Genomic DNA, 18,121 nt, shown 5'->3' with positions numbered 1-18,121 from the left:
TCGACACGGTAAACAGAGTAAATACCCCTCTCCCAAAGGAATGCATGTATTGAGAGTGTTTATTTATTTTAATTCGAAATTCCTCTAAACAAAACAAAAATGGTTTATAACTTATAAAGTAAAGACACGGAACACATGGAGCACGAACCTGACTAGCAAAACCCCTACAACTTCATGATGAAAACTTATTTTAATTCGGCTTTCATCCCTATTCCATTAATCTACAGTCTCCGATGACAATATTCGCTTTGTTCCTATCTTTGTAAGTCTGTCTCTTTTTTCATTGCCAAATCTGTCAAACTTAACGGCATACCTATCTTTCTCGTCGTCGCCAATGTTGTTGATAGACGAAGATGGTTGTCCCATGACCCATTTAAGACGGGGTTATTCAAATCTTTTGTATTTTTTACTGTTCCGGTAAAAAATAAAGAAAAAAAAATTTTTTTGATTTCTTGTATCTTTGTTATGCAATCGACTTATAAAGTGTAATTTGTGTGAAAGTCTTATCTTTAAGTAAAGAAATGATGCAAATAATCAGATCTTATCATTGTTATTCACTAAAAATACTCAACATATACCTTTAAATATACATGGTATAAGGGGAAACTACTGTATTTTCTAAGCAACTACTGTCATAAAATCAATGACATGCTTTGTGTCACAGATAATATTGGATGACCTGTAATGCATTATTTTTATTTGTGTAAAACATACGGTATATTTAGTCAAAGTAACTTCTTTGTGTTTCGTTTTATATATCATTTTATATATTTCCATCCATTTATTTTTCCTCCTCTATTTCTTAAGGAAATTCAATGCGATTCATACTGAACTTGACGATACTGAAATCCTAACGATCCAGTTTAAAAACTATACATGTTCTTGTATGAATATAGGGTGTTTCAATATGCATCGGACACCATTGGACCTTTATTTTATCATGCATCAATTATAGTCCGAACATAAACAAATATCTTCTTTTCAAAGTGTCAGGATTTTCCTTTGCTAAATCGTTAAACAAATTTAGTGAACTTGTGAAAACAGAAAATAAAGAAAGTTAATGAAGCATTTAGCGATATTCGCCATGGATCGAACAATATTAACCAAGCATCGAACAACAATACAGTAGAGATTAAAAATAACAAAATTTTATTATTATTTTTATTCGAAAATTCAAAGGCTTGGGGAATTAATTTAATTAATATTAAGATTTGTTTAACTGTAAATTCTTTTATTTAATTACAGTCAAAATTTTAGACTTCTGCTTCTGTTTAAAGTGAAACAAATGTCGGAATCGAGATCATTTATCCCATTCTGTTTACTGGAGCTGAGTAATAAGCGCTTCCGGTTTATTACTCCCTTTCGCTCCTCGTTGATCACGTGGGTTATGATAGTATATAAGCGGCTACAACGGAGGTTGTTAGGCAGTTGCAGTCTGAAGCTGAAGGTGTTCACTTCGTAATAGGTAAGGACAAACCCTTGGTATTAGCACAGGAGTTTGAATTTTTATCAATAAAGCCAAAAAACTTACTTTATTGACTGACCCATGAGCTATGCGTAAGCATAGCGAACAGGAATGGTACGCGTTTTGGGGAAAATCCGCTATTTCGCCTTGACACGCCGCTTTTTTAGTATCAATCGTCAACATTCATGTCCAACATCGTTTCTATACTGAAATATGCCTTTTAACACCTCTCGAATGCTGTCAATACCCACTTTCTTCGATTTCCCACACACTTTTGTTTTACCGAGAAGCCATTGCGTGACGTGACGTCACATTTACTGCGAACAGAACAGAAACACATTGGTTTGTCTTTGATTAAAAAAATAAAGGTTGTCAATTATTGTGTTTATATTTCTTTTTATAATTAAATGAAATAAATTTTAATATTTAATATCCCCGATTAATTTTTTTACGACAAGAAACCATGTCGAGTTCAAAAACAAAGGGCAATAATTTCAGTTGCAAGTGCGCGAAATTTTGAATTGAGAAACTTCGTCATGTCCAACAACTTTACTGTTGCGCTTTGGTAAGTTGGTGATAATGTAAAGCATCACAGAAAATAATGTAAAATTAATAATGAATAATGCATGCCAAATCAAATTTCACATAATTCTGCCTCCATACAATGTATAGCTTCATAACTAAAGTACTATGAAATTCCAAATCTTTATTAGGGGTAAATTTTATTAATTTTTAATGTACGAAGAGACCTATGATTTTCTACATGAAATGTGAATTGTCCCATATATAATAACTTAACAATCCTTTATAGATCTATGAAAAAAAGTTTAATAAGTAATTAACCTATAGTTTTTCATCTAACCATGAAAATTTGACCCCTCAAAAATCACAGATTTTTCAGTAAATCATTTCTTACAGTGCTTTAATTGTTTTGAATGAACTGATATACTGGGAGATTACATTGTTGTGTGTGATATGACAGACATAATACTGTATAAACTTGTCAGTTCTTATAAAAATGCAGTTTTAGCAAATATCTAATAATATTTACATTTCCCAGTGTCTTTGCCTGTGATAATACTACGTATTGATTTTTACTATATAACCCATAACTTCAAATGACGCCAAATTGAGGCGACAGCGGGATTTGCTTATTTATATTTAAATATTTAATCGTACGATGGCTTAAAATTATATAAATAAAAGTAATAAGGAATCATTCTTTGAATATTATGAGGTGATAATTTCAGTCGGGGCGTGATCAAATCTATCATAAAGCCCTTCGGGCTTTATTGGATTTGATCACGCCCCGACCGAAATTATCACCTCATAATACTCAAAGAACGATGCCTTATTCCTTAAGTACATCAACATAATTTAAGTAGTGGTTAAGGAGCTTCAGGACACTGTTATATAAAAACTTGTGGTAATTAAGTATCAAGATGTGGTTTTGATGAATCCTGAGAAAACAAAATGTACTTTTTTAATCTAAAGTTCTTTTATAAAACAGGTCTCTGACCTTTGTGTCACAGGTTCATATCCCAAGTGGAAAATAGCCATAACAACTCAATTCTACTAAATTATAAACTCATGTCACTTGTTCTGACAAGTGCTCAATAAAGACCCATTCTGCTTCTGTTGTATGACTGCTGAGCATGTCAACTACATGTAGTAATTTAAATGCATTCAAATGCATTTCTTTAGTAAACACCTTTCCAATGCCAATGATAATATTCAAGCATTTATTATTATCAACCAGTTTTACTTTGATGATTTAGATTTGCCCTTTCCTTTCCCTTTCCCCTTTTTGCTGCAGCCTGTACAAAACCATGATGAGGCAGATTTCTTTAGGAATGCCTCAGTTCCTTTGATATTCGCGCATTTGTAATGAAACCAGCCATTACATTTGTCACAAGCTAAACTTTCGTTCTTTGTCTCAGCTGGTTCCCATTCACATTCAGCCTCACATATCTTGCATATGAAGACTTTTTCTTGCGCTGCTTCGTCAACTTTTGTTTTCTTTGCTTTGGCAGCTGATATATCTCTGTCACCCAAAGCTTGTACCTTTGTTCGTAAGGTTTGTTTCTTTTTTCGCGGCACAGTTGTTTTAAAATGACGCAGAGCATCAACAAAGGCAATTCGAACAAAATGTTCTGTGACATCTCTAAAAAGTTCCATGATAAGTGTTTAAAAGAGTTCATCTTCTATTTCAGAATCAGCACCAAGATTAACATTTTGAAACAGTGAAATCCAAGTATCAATTAATGTGTTGTCTGAATTTACAGCATCCCTACATTTTGTATGCAAATCTTCATAATATAAATGAAAATGTTTTGCACTCAGACTTTTTTGGTGACTTGGTTTAACATTACAAAAAAATTATACACTGGCTCACTAACAATAGTGAGTCCATGAGAGGGGCCTTGTTTATACTGAATCTCATTCATGGTGTCTTCACTTGTATCAACGTCTTGCTCACTAACACGGAAACTCTTTAACATGGCCTGTTTCTTGTATTAAGTTTACGTAGTGTTCTACTCTTTTTGCCGCACTTGCCGACTTATCTTAACACAGATGCTTTAATTCGCTTGTTGACTCTTTGTATACAGGCACCAGCAAGATACCGAATCTTCCCTTTGGCTACCGAAGATAACGTAGAAGTTATTTCTAGCTGCCCTGCTTCCATTTTTTGTTTCTGTACTATATCCCTTGCCCTCTTTTCAATCTCTTTGTCCATTAGCCAGTATGCTAATTTTGTTGACAACTTTTTTTCCATATTAGTCACACATTGTTGAAAAAGTTTCTCCACAGACATCAAATGCTGATCGCTTAGAACAAAACTATTCAGTTTGGTGAATGACTGTGTCCTTTGTTGCGGTGATTTTGGTTGGTCATTGATGATTTCCTTGATCTTAAAGTACAAGAAATTGATATGATCTAACATCAAACTTGATGAAAAAAAGTCCTTAGGTATGTTGACAATGTAAGGTACATTTCCCATTTCATATACAAAGTCATGAATATTCCAAGGTGCTTCTAGCTGGGAAAATTCAGCTGTAATTTTCAGTTTTGAGGGACCTGGCAAATCCTCTTCAAAAGTTTGGTCTGTATGGGAGGAATGGGTGGGTTTATCAGCAAAGGACTTCTGAAGATTGTAATGAAAGTGGTCTTTGGTTGCAACAAAGTAAGTCATCTCTAAAATCCATTAATTGTCTATCATAAAATTCATAAACTAAATCCGGATGTTTAGTGCTTGCTGCCTTTTGATTGAAGTTAAGGATGCGTAAACCACTTGTTGTCACAACTCGTCCAATCGCAACACCCATTTGCCCAGGGGCAAAAAACGAATAACAGTCAACTTCAACGTGGTGCAATGTCTGTCCCTGAGCACGATGAACGGTAAGTGCAAAAGCTAAAATTAGAGGAATCTGTTCACGACTGCCTAAAGTCTTCTGTTGTCTACTGTCATATACTTTAAATGTGGTCTTGGATACTGTGACTAAGTTGACGCTAAAGTTTACTACTGGAGGACTTCCCCTCTCTAAATGATGAACAGTCCCAGTCATCCCATTAAATAGCCCATCTTCTATGTTCTTTATCAAAATTACTTTTGCACCTTTCTTCAGTAGCAGGGTTTTAGGAGCAACCAATTCAAGCAATCTTCTGACATCCCCTGAAATTGTACAAGTTAATGTTAATATGTATAGATATCATCGGGTCTCAGATGGTTGTAAAACATTTAACACATTTTAAGCATGTCACTTGAAAAATATTGAAATGTAATCAAATGGGCCACCTAAGTTATAAATTCATAATGACCCTAAATGATTGAGAATTGATTTTTATTTCCCTCTTAATTCTAATAAAAAAAATTTCTACATTATGGCCCAACCTTCAACACTGCATGGGGCATTAGATTGATCAAATATGAATCTGTATTTACCAAGGATGCTTCATTTTCATATGATTAAATATTGTTGTTTTCAAGAAGATCTGAACACCAAACGTTTTTGTTTATTTAGTATAATGTATTGTATACATTACCCCTGTGAAATCAAAGCCTTCGGCGAAGTTCACCATTCTGCTGAACACGCATACCAGTTTACAAAAGCGATAAGATCGGGAGATATGGATGCTGTGCAAAAGATCAGGGAGTCCTCCACAGCTCTAGAGGCCAAACGGATTGGTCACACAGTGAAGGATCCAGTGGGGAAGAATGAGGAGAGGGAAACTGTCATGGAAGAGGTTATTATGCTTAAAGCCGACCAGGTGAAAGATTTTCGCGCGAAGTTGGAGATAGCCGATCCAAAGTCTGTTTTTGCGGAAGCAACGTTTGACACCTTTTGGGGAACGGGGCTAGATGTTACTGGCACTAAAGGCACCAATCCGTCAAAGTGGCCTGGGGATAACAAGCTAGGACTCATTGTGAAAAAGGCGGCGGCTGCTAAGTGTGGTAGAAGGCTTCGGAGTGTGTCAGTGCTAAGGAAAGGAAACCCAAACGAAGACAACCAAACTAACCTGGATAGGTTTATCAGGGAAGCAAGGAAAGATGCAGGCAAGAAAGGCGCTAAAACATAGCTTAGTAAGTGATCCAATCAACAACAACCATTATAGATGCTAATGAACACTAAACCTTTAACTTTATTTTCTTTAAATGCTAGAGGCTTGAACACTTATCAAAAAAGAATAACTTTATTTGATTGGTTAAAAGATGCACAGTTCGACATTATATTTTAACAAGAAACTCACTTTGTCAAGGAAAATGAACATATCTATAACTCACGGTGGTTCGGTGAAAAATATCACGCTCTCTCTGACTCTGTCTTCAGTAGAGGTGTGTCAATTTTATTTAGAAAAAATTTTAATGTTGATATCATTAACTATCATCAGTCCGTAAATGGTAGAAAGCTTTTGATTAATGTTAAAATTAACGAAAAGGTGTTTAGTCTTGTAAATGTGTATGCACCTAATTCTGAAAAAGAAAGAACAGAGTTTTTTAAACGCTTACAAGCCTGGATTGACAAATATACTTTGAATACAGATGGATTAATATTATGTGGTGACTTTAACTGTCAGGTTGAAAATTGTAGTGACAAGAGTGTTACTTTTTTAAGAAAACTCTTGAAACATTTTGCGTTGAATGACGCATGGCTAAAAAATGGAAAAGCTAGTAATGATGGTCTAACCTGGTGTAATAGAGAAAATATACCAAAAACTAGAATCGACTTTGTTTTTACAGCAGCCAATCTATGTTATCCGTTAAATAGTATCTATCTACGTCAAGCACCCAAATTAGACAATACACGTTTTAGTGATCATTTAGGAATTATCTTTGAACTAAATACAATTGAAAATACTAGAGGAAGTGGATACTGGAAATTTAATACTTCCTTACTGACCGATGATAATTTTTGCACATTATTAAAGTCTTACATAAAAGACGAACTCCAAAATATGAATGATATGCATGACCCAATTACAAAGTGGGAGTATCTTAAAATGTTGATAAAAGATTTCATTTTAAATTATTCGAAAAGGATTGCTAGGCTTAGAAAAAAACGTGTAAATTTTATTGAAGCACAGATTAAGTTAATTGAATTAAAACCTTCCAATGAAATAAATATGAATTATAAACGTCTTCTAGAGAGAGAAATTGATATGTATTATACAGAAAAATGCAAAGGGGCATATATTAGGTCAAGGGCTACTTGGATAGAAAAGGGCGAAAAAAGCACATCGTACTTTTATAATCTAGAAAAGAAGCATCAGTCTAATAATAATATTAATCAGATTCGTGATGAGAATGACACAGTTCATACAGATAATGATAATATAATTAAATGCCTATATACTTTTTACAATTCGTTGTATGCTAGTAAACATATTCCTGATAATGATATTGATACCTATCTGTCCGATATTCAATGTCAAACGTTAACAATCGAAGAACAGGAAAATTGTGATAAAACTCCGTCTATAGAAGAATGTCAAAGAGCTTTAAATAATATGAAAGAAAATAAATCTCCTGGACAAGATGGTCTACCAGTAGAATTTTATAAATATTTTTGGGAAGAAATAAAACATACATACTTTGCCTCTCTAATAAAAAGTATTGAGAAAGGCACACTGCCATTTTCACAGAGGAATGCTATTATCTCGTTAATACATAAAAAGGATGATAAAGATCGTTTGAAAAATTATAGACCTATAAGTCTTACAAATGTTGACTACAAAATATTTACACAAGTTCTGGCTAATCGTTTACAAAAAGTTGCAAACAGAGTTATCGGCCGTGAACAAAGTGCATATATAAAGGGAAGATATATTGGCGAAAATGCGCGCTTTATATTAGACATATTTGAGTATTACATGGATAACAATTTAGATGGCATTTTGCTCTTCCTTGATTTTGAGAAAGCTTTTGACTCTGTGGAGTATAATTTTATGTTTAAAACATTAGAAAAATTCAAATTTGGTGATAAATTCATTGATATGATTAAACTACTATACAATAAACCTATCTTTAAGATAAAAAATAATGGGTGGATTTCAAAATCTTGTGAAATGGAAAGAGGAATAAGACAAGGTTGTCCTGTGTCTGCTTTACTGTTTATTTTCGTAGTGGAAATTCTAGCAATTCAAATAATGAAAAATCATGAGATACATGGACTTAAATTCAATGAAAATATTGATAGGGAATACAAAGTAGTACAACATGCGGATGATTGCACAAATATGGTAAAAGAACCAAATTCTTTAAAAAATGCACTAGAGACTATACAACAATTCAGTAAAGTAGCTGGTCCAAATTTAAATATTGAAAAAACTGAGTGTATATTAACCGGCAAATTTATTAAAACATATGAAACCGAAACTGTTATTGAAGGCGTCAAAATAAATCGTAATAGTATTAAATCCCTTGGAATCTATCTTGGTCATGATAAAGATGAATGTTATAACAAAAACTGGACGAGTAAACTAGAAAAATTATCTATAAATCTTAAGTGTGTGGAAAAAACAAAATTTAACAATCTTCGGAAAATGTACGATCATAAATACACTAGCAATTTCAAAATTGGTATATAATGCATTTATTCTTCAAAACCCAAAGCCAGAATATTTTAAAAATGTTTCAAAGATGATATTTAACTTTATTTGGAAAAAAAGAGATAGAATAAAAAGAAATACACTGATTGGGAAAATTGAAAAAGGAGGGATCAATATTGTGGATATCGAAAGTAAATTTTTAGCGGCTAAAGCGTCATGGATTAAAAGAATAACAAATAAATGTAGTATAACATATGATAGCTTGAATGACATGTTACACGAAATGAATATATCCGTATTTGAAATTATCAAAATGACAGATACCAAAATTTGTAAAATACTACGTTTGCCTGTTTTTTATTGTGAAGTCTTCTCTACTTTTTATTTATGTAAAAAAGAGAAGAAATATTGTAATTTAAAAAGAGATGAAATTCTGACAGAATTTATATGGTGTAATTCATTGTTCAAATATAAAGGACAAACTATTTGTTTTGTAAATTGGATAAAAAATGGTATTCTTTATGTTAAAGACATTTTTGATGAGAATGGAGAGATCTATGATATTTCTTATTTTATGAATTTATTGAGAAAGAGAAATAACATTTTTTGTGAATATGTAATGCTTAAGCAAGCAATGAAGGAATGTATAAAACTACTTAACTTTTCAAATGCAAAACATGTAAAAAATACTTGTAATTATTATTTTTTGTTTAAAAACAATGTACAATTGTCAATTCATTCTTTAAAAAGCAGTTTTTGTTATTCTATACTAGTAAATTCAAAATTTCTGTACCCATTGTATGAATCTATGTGGGGAAAGCTTTTTGATCTTGAAACAACAGATTTCAACTGGGAAAATATTTATTTTTCTAAAATTAAACAAATGTATGAAAATAATATTGCAGAATTTAATTATAAGTTACTGCATTGTATTGTAAACAATAATTTGGCAGTAAGCAAGTGGAATGAAAATGTATCTCCACTATGTGATGCATGTAAATTAGTCGAAGATGCACAACATTTGTTATTTAGTTGCGAAATGGTAAACAAAATATGGAAACGAGTAGGGACTTTTTTGCATCTCACAATAACATGGAAAACTATAGTCCTAGGTTTTTATAAAGATAATAATATTCATACAGTTATGTTGAACAATCTTATATCTTTTGTATGTTTTACAATCTACAAATATAAAATGAAATGTAGATTTGATAATGAAATTATGTCAGAAAGAAACCTTATACAAAAACTAAAATATAATCTTTGTTTACAAAATGATATTTTGAAATATGCGAAGAAATTTAGATCTAATAATAATATGTTTACTAATTTAGGAAATTATTTGTGAATGAATATATTGAATATATGATGTACATGTTTCTTTATTATGATATTTGTTTTAATAAAAGAGAAAAATAATGTATTGTATATCTACCATTAAAGAGATCATTTAGCTCTTTATTTGAACAAACTAGATTACCCTTACACAACAATTTATTATGATTTAGGCTTTGCTTAGTACCTTTATCTTTGGCCTTGTAGGAAACCATTTCTCCATCCATCTGTTCCAGCATATCCTGGTTGACAACACATGTATCGAAATGTGTCCCATACAATCTCGTAATATCTTCAGGTGTAGCATCTAATGGTCTGTCCAAACTTCTCAAAAACTGGATTGTCTCTTGAGAGGGCCTTCCATCACACAATTTATTCACAGCTTTAATGAGGTTGAATTCACTCTGGCGAAGAACCTGAAATATGGTTTAAAATCCAGGTGATCTTAATATTGACAATACATGCAGTAATTCTTAACTATGCCAGGTGTAAGTAACTTGATGGAGTTTCTAACTAATACCTTGGCACAATGCAAGATTGCCACAATTGCATGTACATATTACATTATTTGCTTTTTTTTTTAAATTTTCTTACCTCCAAAAGATTGATATGATGAGGAGATGTCATGTGGAATTTGTTGCTTTGGAAGCAATAACTTCCATCATCCTCATATCGGAAGATGGGGACCGGAGGTAATTGCTTGAAATCCCCACAGCCTATGACCTGTCAGTGTAAAACAGAGTATTTGCTAACCGTATTTCAATTTTTTTTTCATTAAATTACTGTTTATATATATATATATATATATATATATATATATATATATATATATATATATATATATATATATATATATATATATATATATATATTACTATATTAAAATAATAGACTCGAATTTTTGGTCTTTAATACCGAGAAATCGGGAGAATACTGTCTTTTGTTTTATATATTTTAAAATCATTGGTACTTGAAGATTACCATTTTTTTTTCTCAGTTAAGCTTCGCTAATTAATAATCAACGAAAATTCCTCAAACAATTCCGGAAATCACCTGGATTTTTTGGATTTTACAATCTTACGCTTGCGCAATACATTCATGCTAACGGTTTATGTTTTCACAATTGAAGAAATACAAATACGGGTAAATTTTCATTGGACTTTTGCTATATATTCTGTTCATATATATTAATGATTTATTATGAGAGAAAGTATAAAATAACAAATATACATTTCAACTAAGTACTTACTTTTGTCTTCGTGGTGACAAAAAATATTTGATTTCATGCAAAAAAGTTACATTATATTTGTTAGGAGAGTGAGGATAGAATATGTTTTATCGTTAAAATGAATAATGTCCTACGGACCCAGTTTTACAAAGAAAATACGTGTACGTTGGTGAAAAGGTGTTGAATTCTTGCATTCTATGGATTACAATGTTTGGTTTAAAGGTATTTGCAGTCTCAAAAAGGTTTGTTGTGATGAATTTGAATTTTATTTTCAAGGCAACTTCATTAACTTTCTCCAAAATCGTTCCGGAGTGATTCTGCACTTTTCTGCTACATTACGGGTATAAGGGAGGCTTTCTAACTGTGGTGAGGGCCTTTCCCGAGACACAGTTAGATTATTCAAACTAAGGAAAGTGTACTAAAATTAATAGCGTTTATTGTAGGCTTATAGCTTTGTTATGTAAATGTCAATAATAAGGTGTGTCGATGTACCTATTTCGTAAATGTCCGATATGCAATGTCAACCCGTGTACGAACGGGTCGAAGTCTAGTATATATATATATATATATATATATATATATATATATATATATATATATATATATATATATATATATATATATTAAACTTACACAACCAGTTTATAATTGTTAGCTAACAACCTCTAAGAATTTTTAATCCTTACAATAAAAGAAACAAAAACATCTTGCTCTAGAAAAGTTATCGATATAATTTATTTTATAAATAATGAACAAACCTGCATTCCACCAAACACTTGATCACATCTCCTCACATGGCGGCACACAAATTCTATCATATCAAATGTACGGGCAGACACCATGCTAATTTCATCAATAACTAAACATTGTGTTTCAAGAATTCTTTTCTTGGCATCTGCAAATCGGTCATCCCCATCGAAGAGTTCTCCTAGAGTTTGGTGGGAATAACGGCCATCTAGGATTCCAGACCAATGATGTAGAGTGGTGCCCCCCACTCCTAGCTGCAGGCTAGCCATCCCCGTACTTGCTGTTACAGCAGTGATGTCTCTTCTGCCTGATCTCTTTAATAATTCTTCTGCAAGAAAAAATATTACAAGTATTAAAACAGATGTATGTACTAGAATAATAGCATAAATTTAAACATTTGAGGGGGCATTTTACCAATATTTTATATTCAAATGCTATTTACAGTTGTTTGATTTTTTGGTCTAAATTATTTTACGTATTTAGGTGAAATGTCACAGCCACTGACACTGAAAAAAATGAAATGTCTGTTTGATATCCTCATTTGATAGAAATAAAATTTAACTAAGACTATAAGTTCTCCAACAGTCCTGTGACTCGTACTACAGTCAATATCTATTTCATTGTATTTTTATGCACTAACCTACTACAAAAAAAATAAAGATAGTATCTTAATATGCTGTCATTTCATCTCACAGGTTATCACTAAATTTAGAATCCAAACCTGACGGAAATTTATTCATTGCATTGCATGATGTTTACAATGCCTGGAGAGAGTTTTTGAGGAAAGCAAATGGAGCCACTCCGCCAAGTATGGATGTGCTGAGTAAACTGATTACGAGACTATTTGACATACAGCCAATGCATGTTTGCACTGGAGGAGAAAAGAGAGTGTTATTCAAAAATCTTGGTCCTCGTACAACAAACATCTGTGACACTGTAAATATACCTTCTGTATGCAAAATTCAGAGCTTAGAACCAAACCTAACATTTAAGTGTCCTATGCCAGTTTTGACTGACAATATTCAGCAGTATTGTTTGGTTACCTTTGAAAAAAATGACTTTACAATCGAATTAAATAAAGTGAAGTTGTCGTCAGACTTTCCCATTCCCATAGTGCAGTCCAATGTGGAAGGGATTATACACCTTGTTTCAAATATCAGATTGTGTTGGGGTTGTTCTAGAGACAATGAATATTTTCCCAAGTCGTTTTGTGAAGAGAAGATGTCCACTACATATGACAATAGTTACAAAGTAGTGATGAGGTCCAAGTTCTGCAAGCAAATAGTGGACTGGCTTGCAACTAGGAACACTGCTTGTACATCTTGTCATGAACTGCATCATGCAAGGAAGAGAAGAGAGAAAAAGAGAAAACTTGAAGTGAACAGCGAGGCAGAAAATAAAGAGAATTAACGTCCCTGTTTTGAGACAGAGCCAGAGAGAGACACAGGGAAAGTGACAAAGTCTTCAATGTTTGAAATCTCATGTGAACAGAAGGATCAGGTAAAGGACACAGTTATAACCCTTGATGAAGAGGATCACGAAGATATGGAGAAGATCTTGAACTATGTGTCGAAATGTGATCTACCAGAAGAATTTGTAGTCTTGTTAAAGTCTCAATTACAAAACTGTAACAAGGAGTTGGAAATACACCAAAGAAGGTGGGACCCTAAAGTTATTAGTCTCTGTCTCACCCTTTACATACGCTCTCCTCAAGCATATGAGGATCTGAAAAAGTCCAACTTTCTTCAACTTCCATGCAAAAGATTATTACAAAACTACAAAAACTCTGTTAAGCAGATTCCCAGTTTCAATGAAGCAAACTTGACCTGGATGAAGAAAGAAATGGAGAAACAAAACATTTAAGAATGTGGTTGCCATGGAGGCATAGTCATTGATGAAATGACTATACAAGATGACTTAATAATAACAAAGACTGGTGATACCTTGAAATTGGTGGGATACGTTGATATGGACACTACCAACAATAATATCAGCATCATTTCTGATGGACAGAAGAAAGTCCAGCTATCAACTCATGCGCTCCAGTTCATCTTCCATGGATTTACTGGCTTCAGGTACTGATATGTTATTAATTTAATATGAAATAAGTCGTGAAACAATTCCTATGCCTTGAAAGAAATTATTAATTTTTATCATGATTATCTAAATTTAAAGTTTGTTGTTGTAACATTAGACACTACTAGTATGATATTTCTTAAATAGCAATTCAGTAATTACAAGAGTATATGTGTAGGCAATTAATATCTACTGTGTATATATTTAAGGTCAGGAATAAATTTATAAAGTAGGGAAAAAATGTAGAGAACTGCAGCAGATTAAGATAGTTCAATTTCTTCATTTATTAGTAGTCCTACTTTATTTTGGATGAAAATAAGTTTTGATATACAATATACATGTACAATATTTATTCTTTACTTTAGGTGGCCAGTTGTGTACTTTGGTGCCAATCCGGCTACAGCTCATCAACGGTACACAACATTCTGGAAATGTTGATCTCCTGGGTGACATGAATGTAACAGTTGACTATGTCATGACCGATGGTGCATCGACAAATCGCTCATTTGCCACCATGCTTTTCCCACAGACGCCAAAGAACTCTAACTGGATTTTTAGGGATATTTACTTCAGGGAGCATGGCATATGCTTCATTCAAGATGTCATGCATGTCTTAAAAAAAATTCGCAATAATTTGGAAGCCAGTAAGATACAGAACAAGACAAGTACTGGTCGCTATTTGGTTCAGAATGGCAAATGTATCACATGGGACCATTGGGAAGCATGTTACCGTTTCAATTTTTAAAGTGGCTTCTCCATTCATCGGAAACTGACAGAAGAGCATATCAACCTTACTCCAGCTACGAAAATAAGAAACAAACTGGCAATCGAGGTTCTAAATAAGGATATGTTGTATTTAATGAAATCATATCAATCGACACTGAAAAACCCAGACAATCTTGCTAGCAGTATTGAACTGTTGGAAATGACCTCACAGATAGTGGACATTTTCTGTTCCAGAAACAGACCTATTTCATCACAGGAAGACAGTAGATTTGAAACACTGCATACAGTTCTCAACTATTTCAAGTCATGGGAAAATGCTGTGAAGAAATCAGTTATGCTTGTCCCATCCAAAAATTTGATGACTCTGGAGACTCGAACAGACTTCGACTCCGCACTCATGGGATTTATATCCCTTTGCAAGAATATGCTCAATGGGAAACATAGCATAAACCCTGGTTTTCTAAATTCCGATATTGTGGAAAATTTATTTGGGCAGCAGCGTGGAGTAAGGAATGGACTGAATAACAATCCAACTTTGGCACAGTACGGACCATCTAACACTGCAATTATTCTTGGACAGTGTACTGTGGCCAATAAATCCAATTCCACCAATAAGGCATCCTTCTTCACTTCAACTACACCCTGTCCACTGAATATTACTAGAAATAAATCCCAGAGAGCTTTGAGGAGGGAGATTCGATTGTGAGGAGCTAATCTCTATGTATTAGTAAGTGTTAATTAAATATATTTCATTTACACCACACTCCATGACCATAAACTTATATATATTCTTATTTACACAAAAATATAAAATCTAATCCATATAATATTCAGGTTAAATTTATGCCATGGTAAATAAAGTATATTTTTTACAAAATCTTTCATTTGACTCATTACTCCATTATCAAATTTATTTTTATTACTTGTCATGGAGGATTGGATCTGATCAATTGTTTTTCTTTTTTGTGATTATAATGTAGAATTATATTCAAGCCTTAAATTTCTTCATAATAATGAAATTACAACCTAAATTTAATTCTAATCGGAATAATTTCTGTGATTTCCACATAAATCATATTTATTTACTGAATGCACAGAAAATATGGAATGGTGTTTTGTGTACTTAATTTCTTTCTATATTTTTTATATTTATTTGTCTGTATGATTTTCTATTTATTATTGCTATGACATTTCTTAAATGCTAAACAGATAATAATTAATACATGACTTAAAACGTTATGCACCATTTCACTTGTCAAAATGTAGACACATTTTCGCGGGAATTATCAAAGATCCATATTTTCACCGTAACGTACAAGTATTAAATGAATTGCATAATCCCCCACCCACCACCATCACCTTTGAAAGTTATATACATATGTACCTCAGCAAATGAGTTTTTCCTATGCCACATTGTCCAGTCAATAAAAAACTGTGCCCCTGGACTGCTCTTCGGAAGGCTTCTTCTCGAGCGTCCTACATTTTTCTTTTCCGGAATTTTCAATGCGCTACGACACGTCTTTTATAATAATCTGTTCGCAGTGAATGTGACGTCACGTAATGGCTTCTCGGTAAAATAAAAGTGAGTAGGAAATCGAAGAAAGTGGGTATTGACAGCATTCGAGAGGGGTTAAAAGGCATATTTCAATATAGAAACGATGTTGGACATGAATATTGACGATTGATACTAAAAAAGCGGCGTGTCTAGGCGAAATGACGGATTTTCCCAAAAACGCGTTGCATTTCTGTTCGCTATGCTTTCGCATAGGTCATGGGTCAGTCAATAAAGTAAGTTTTTCGGCTTTATTGATAACAATTCGAACTCCTGTGGTATTAGGATAGGTTTTATGTGCCTGAATAAGGCTTTTGAGACTTGATTTTGGTAATTGTATTAGCTTGTGATAGCTGTTAGGGTTAATAGAAAGCGCACACTCCATAATAGGGCGGGATATTGTAGATATTAATGATTAAAATATTTGATTGAGAAATTTATAGTTTATTTACATATTTCTTATATTGCTCAGGCAGATTAATATTAGTCGGGGGGGGGGGGGGTCTTTATCGTGCCAGCACCCACAGGAACTTTGGATTGAAAATGCTGCATCCGTAAAACTCGAATTTTAGTGGTAGGATGAGAAATTTTTGTATCAATTGAATATATTTTTATACATTTTTATCTTAGCATGCATTCCAGGTATAAAGGAATGCGCACTTCATTCTATATTAATTTTGATAGATAATCGTTCATTCAAATACATTTATGTCCGATGCATGGTTTATTTGAGCCAGATCCACGACGAGAAAAAATGACCCTTGACATTAATTGATCAAATTTTTAATTTAAAGCATATTTGTTTCAAAACTTGGGTGCATTTTCATTAATTCAAATTTGAATGCACATGATTTTCAAAAAGATGAAAGATATGCTTTTGTGTAAATTTCAGTATAACCGTAAATACATTTTTGATGATGGTGTACATGACTTTATTTTTTGTCAGCTCGAAATGATCAGTTTCTGATACTCTGTCCCGAGTTTTTGCTTCCACCACTTTTGGCTTGATTTTTCGATAATCATAAATACCTTTGGGCTAAATCTACGTTCATCCACTATACTCTATCCCGAGTTTTTGCTTCCACCACTTTTTGCTTGATATTTCAATGATAGTAAATACCTTTGTGCTCAAACTACGTTCATCCGCTAATATGAAAAATGTCCAGATTATCTGTTTTGAAACGCCCCCTCTACCGCTTCGGGTTTCAATACACATCCAAAAATAGAAGGTCTACGGGAATTTTGCATTGCATCAGCCATTAATAAGCCCGGATGATAAGTTGAAATATTGTGCGAGGTATCCCGAGTTCTTCCAAATGGAGAAAAGATGTAAACATTTCCCATTATGAATCTCCGTAAGAAATTTGTTTTCATTCCTTTGAACTTTCATAAATGAAAAATTCAGAGAGCAATCTTTGCAAAGTTACAAGTTTAAGTAATAATTAAATGTGCAGCCATACACTGTATGTACACCGCTACACATTTGTCTTATCACCTTACGTGCGAGTACCCATTATTGCCGAAAAATACACTATTTTTCTCTATTACTCTCTTCAAGTAAGCTGTCATGTAAAAATTTCTAGGCAAATCTCTGCACTGATCATTTATTTAATTTGAGGAATAATTTTTATTTTATTTTCATCAATATCGACTTACTTCTGGCTAAAATTAAACCCTGACCATGACCTTCGATTTACCGGAAGTACGAGTACCCATTATTGCCGCTCATATCTTTTCGTTATTTTCCAGTAATTAATCGGTAAAAAGGTCAAGTTTTTAGAAGAATCTATTAATATAAGATAAAATGTAAGAATATAACATAAAAAAGTATATCATACACGCAATTCAATCATATTATAAGCAATATTCTTTTAAATGTCTTTGCGGCCACATGCACACAAACGGGCGAACAGGTGCTTCACATGTCTTGGGACGAATGATTAAA

The 18,121-nt window shown here is 32.9% G+C and overlaps 1 pseudogene; it reads right to left on the bottom strand.

Annotated features, from left to right (window-relative positions):
* Window positions 1-3,374: 3,374 nt before the first annotated feature.
* On the bottom strand, window positions 3,375-12,030 carry LOC128176197 (uncharacterized; annotated as a pseudogene).
* Window positions 12,031-18,121: the final 6,091 nt, after the last annotated feature.

Source organism: Crassostrea angulata, chromosome 3 (assembly GCF_025612915.1).
Source record: "Crassostrea angulata isolate pt1a10 chromosome 3, ASM2561291v2, whole genome shotgun sequence".
NCBI lineage: Eukaryota > Metazoa > Mollusca > Bivalvia > Ostreida > Ostreidae > Magallana > Magallana angulata.
The sequence above is the reverse complement of the archived record's forward strand: the minus strand, read 5'-3'. Positions and strand labels throughout refer to the sequence as shown.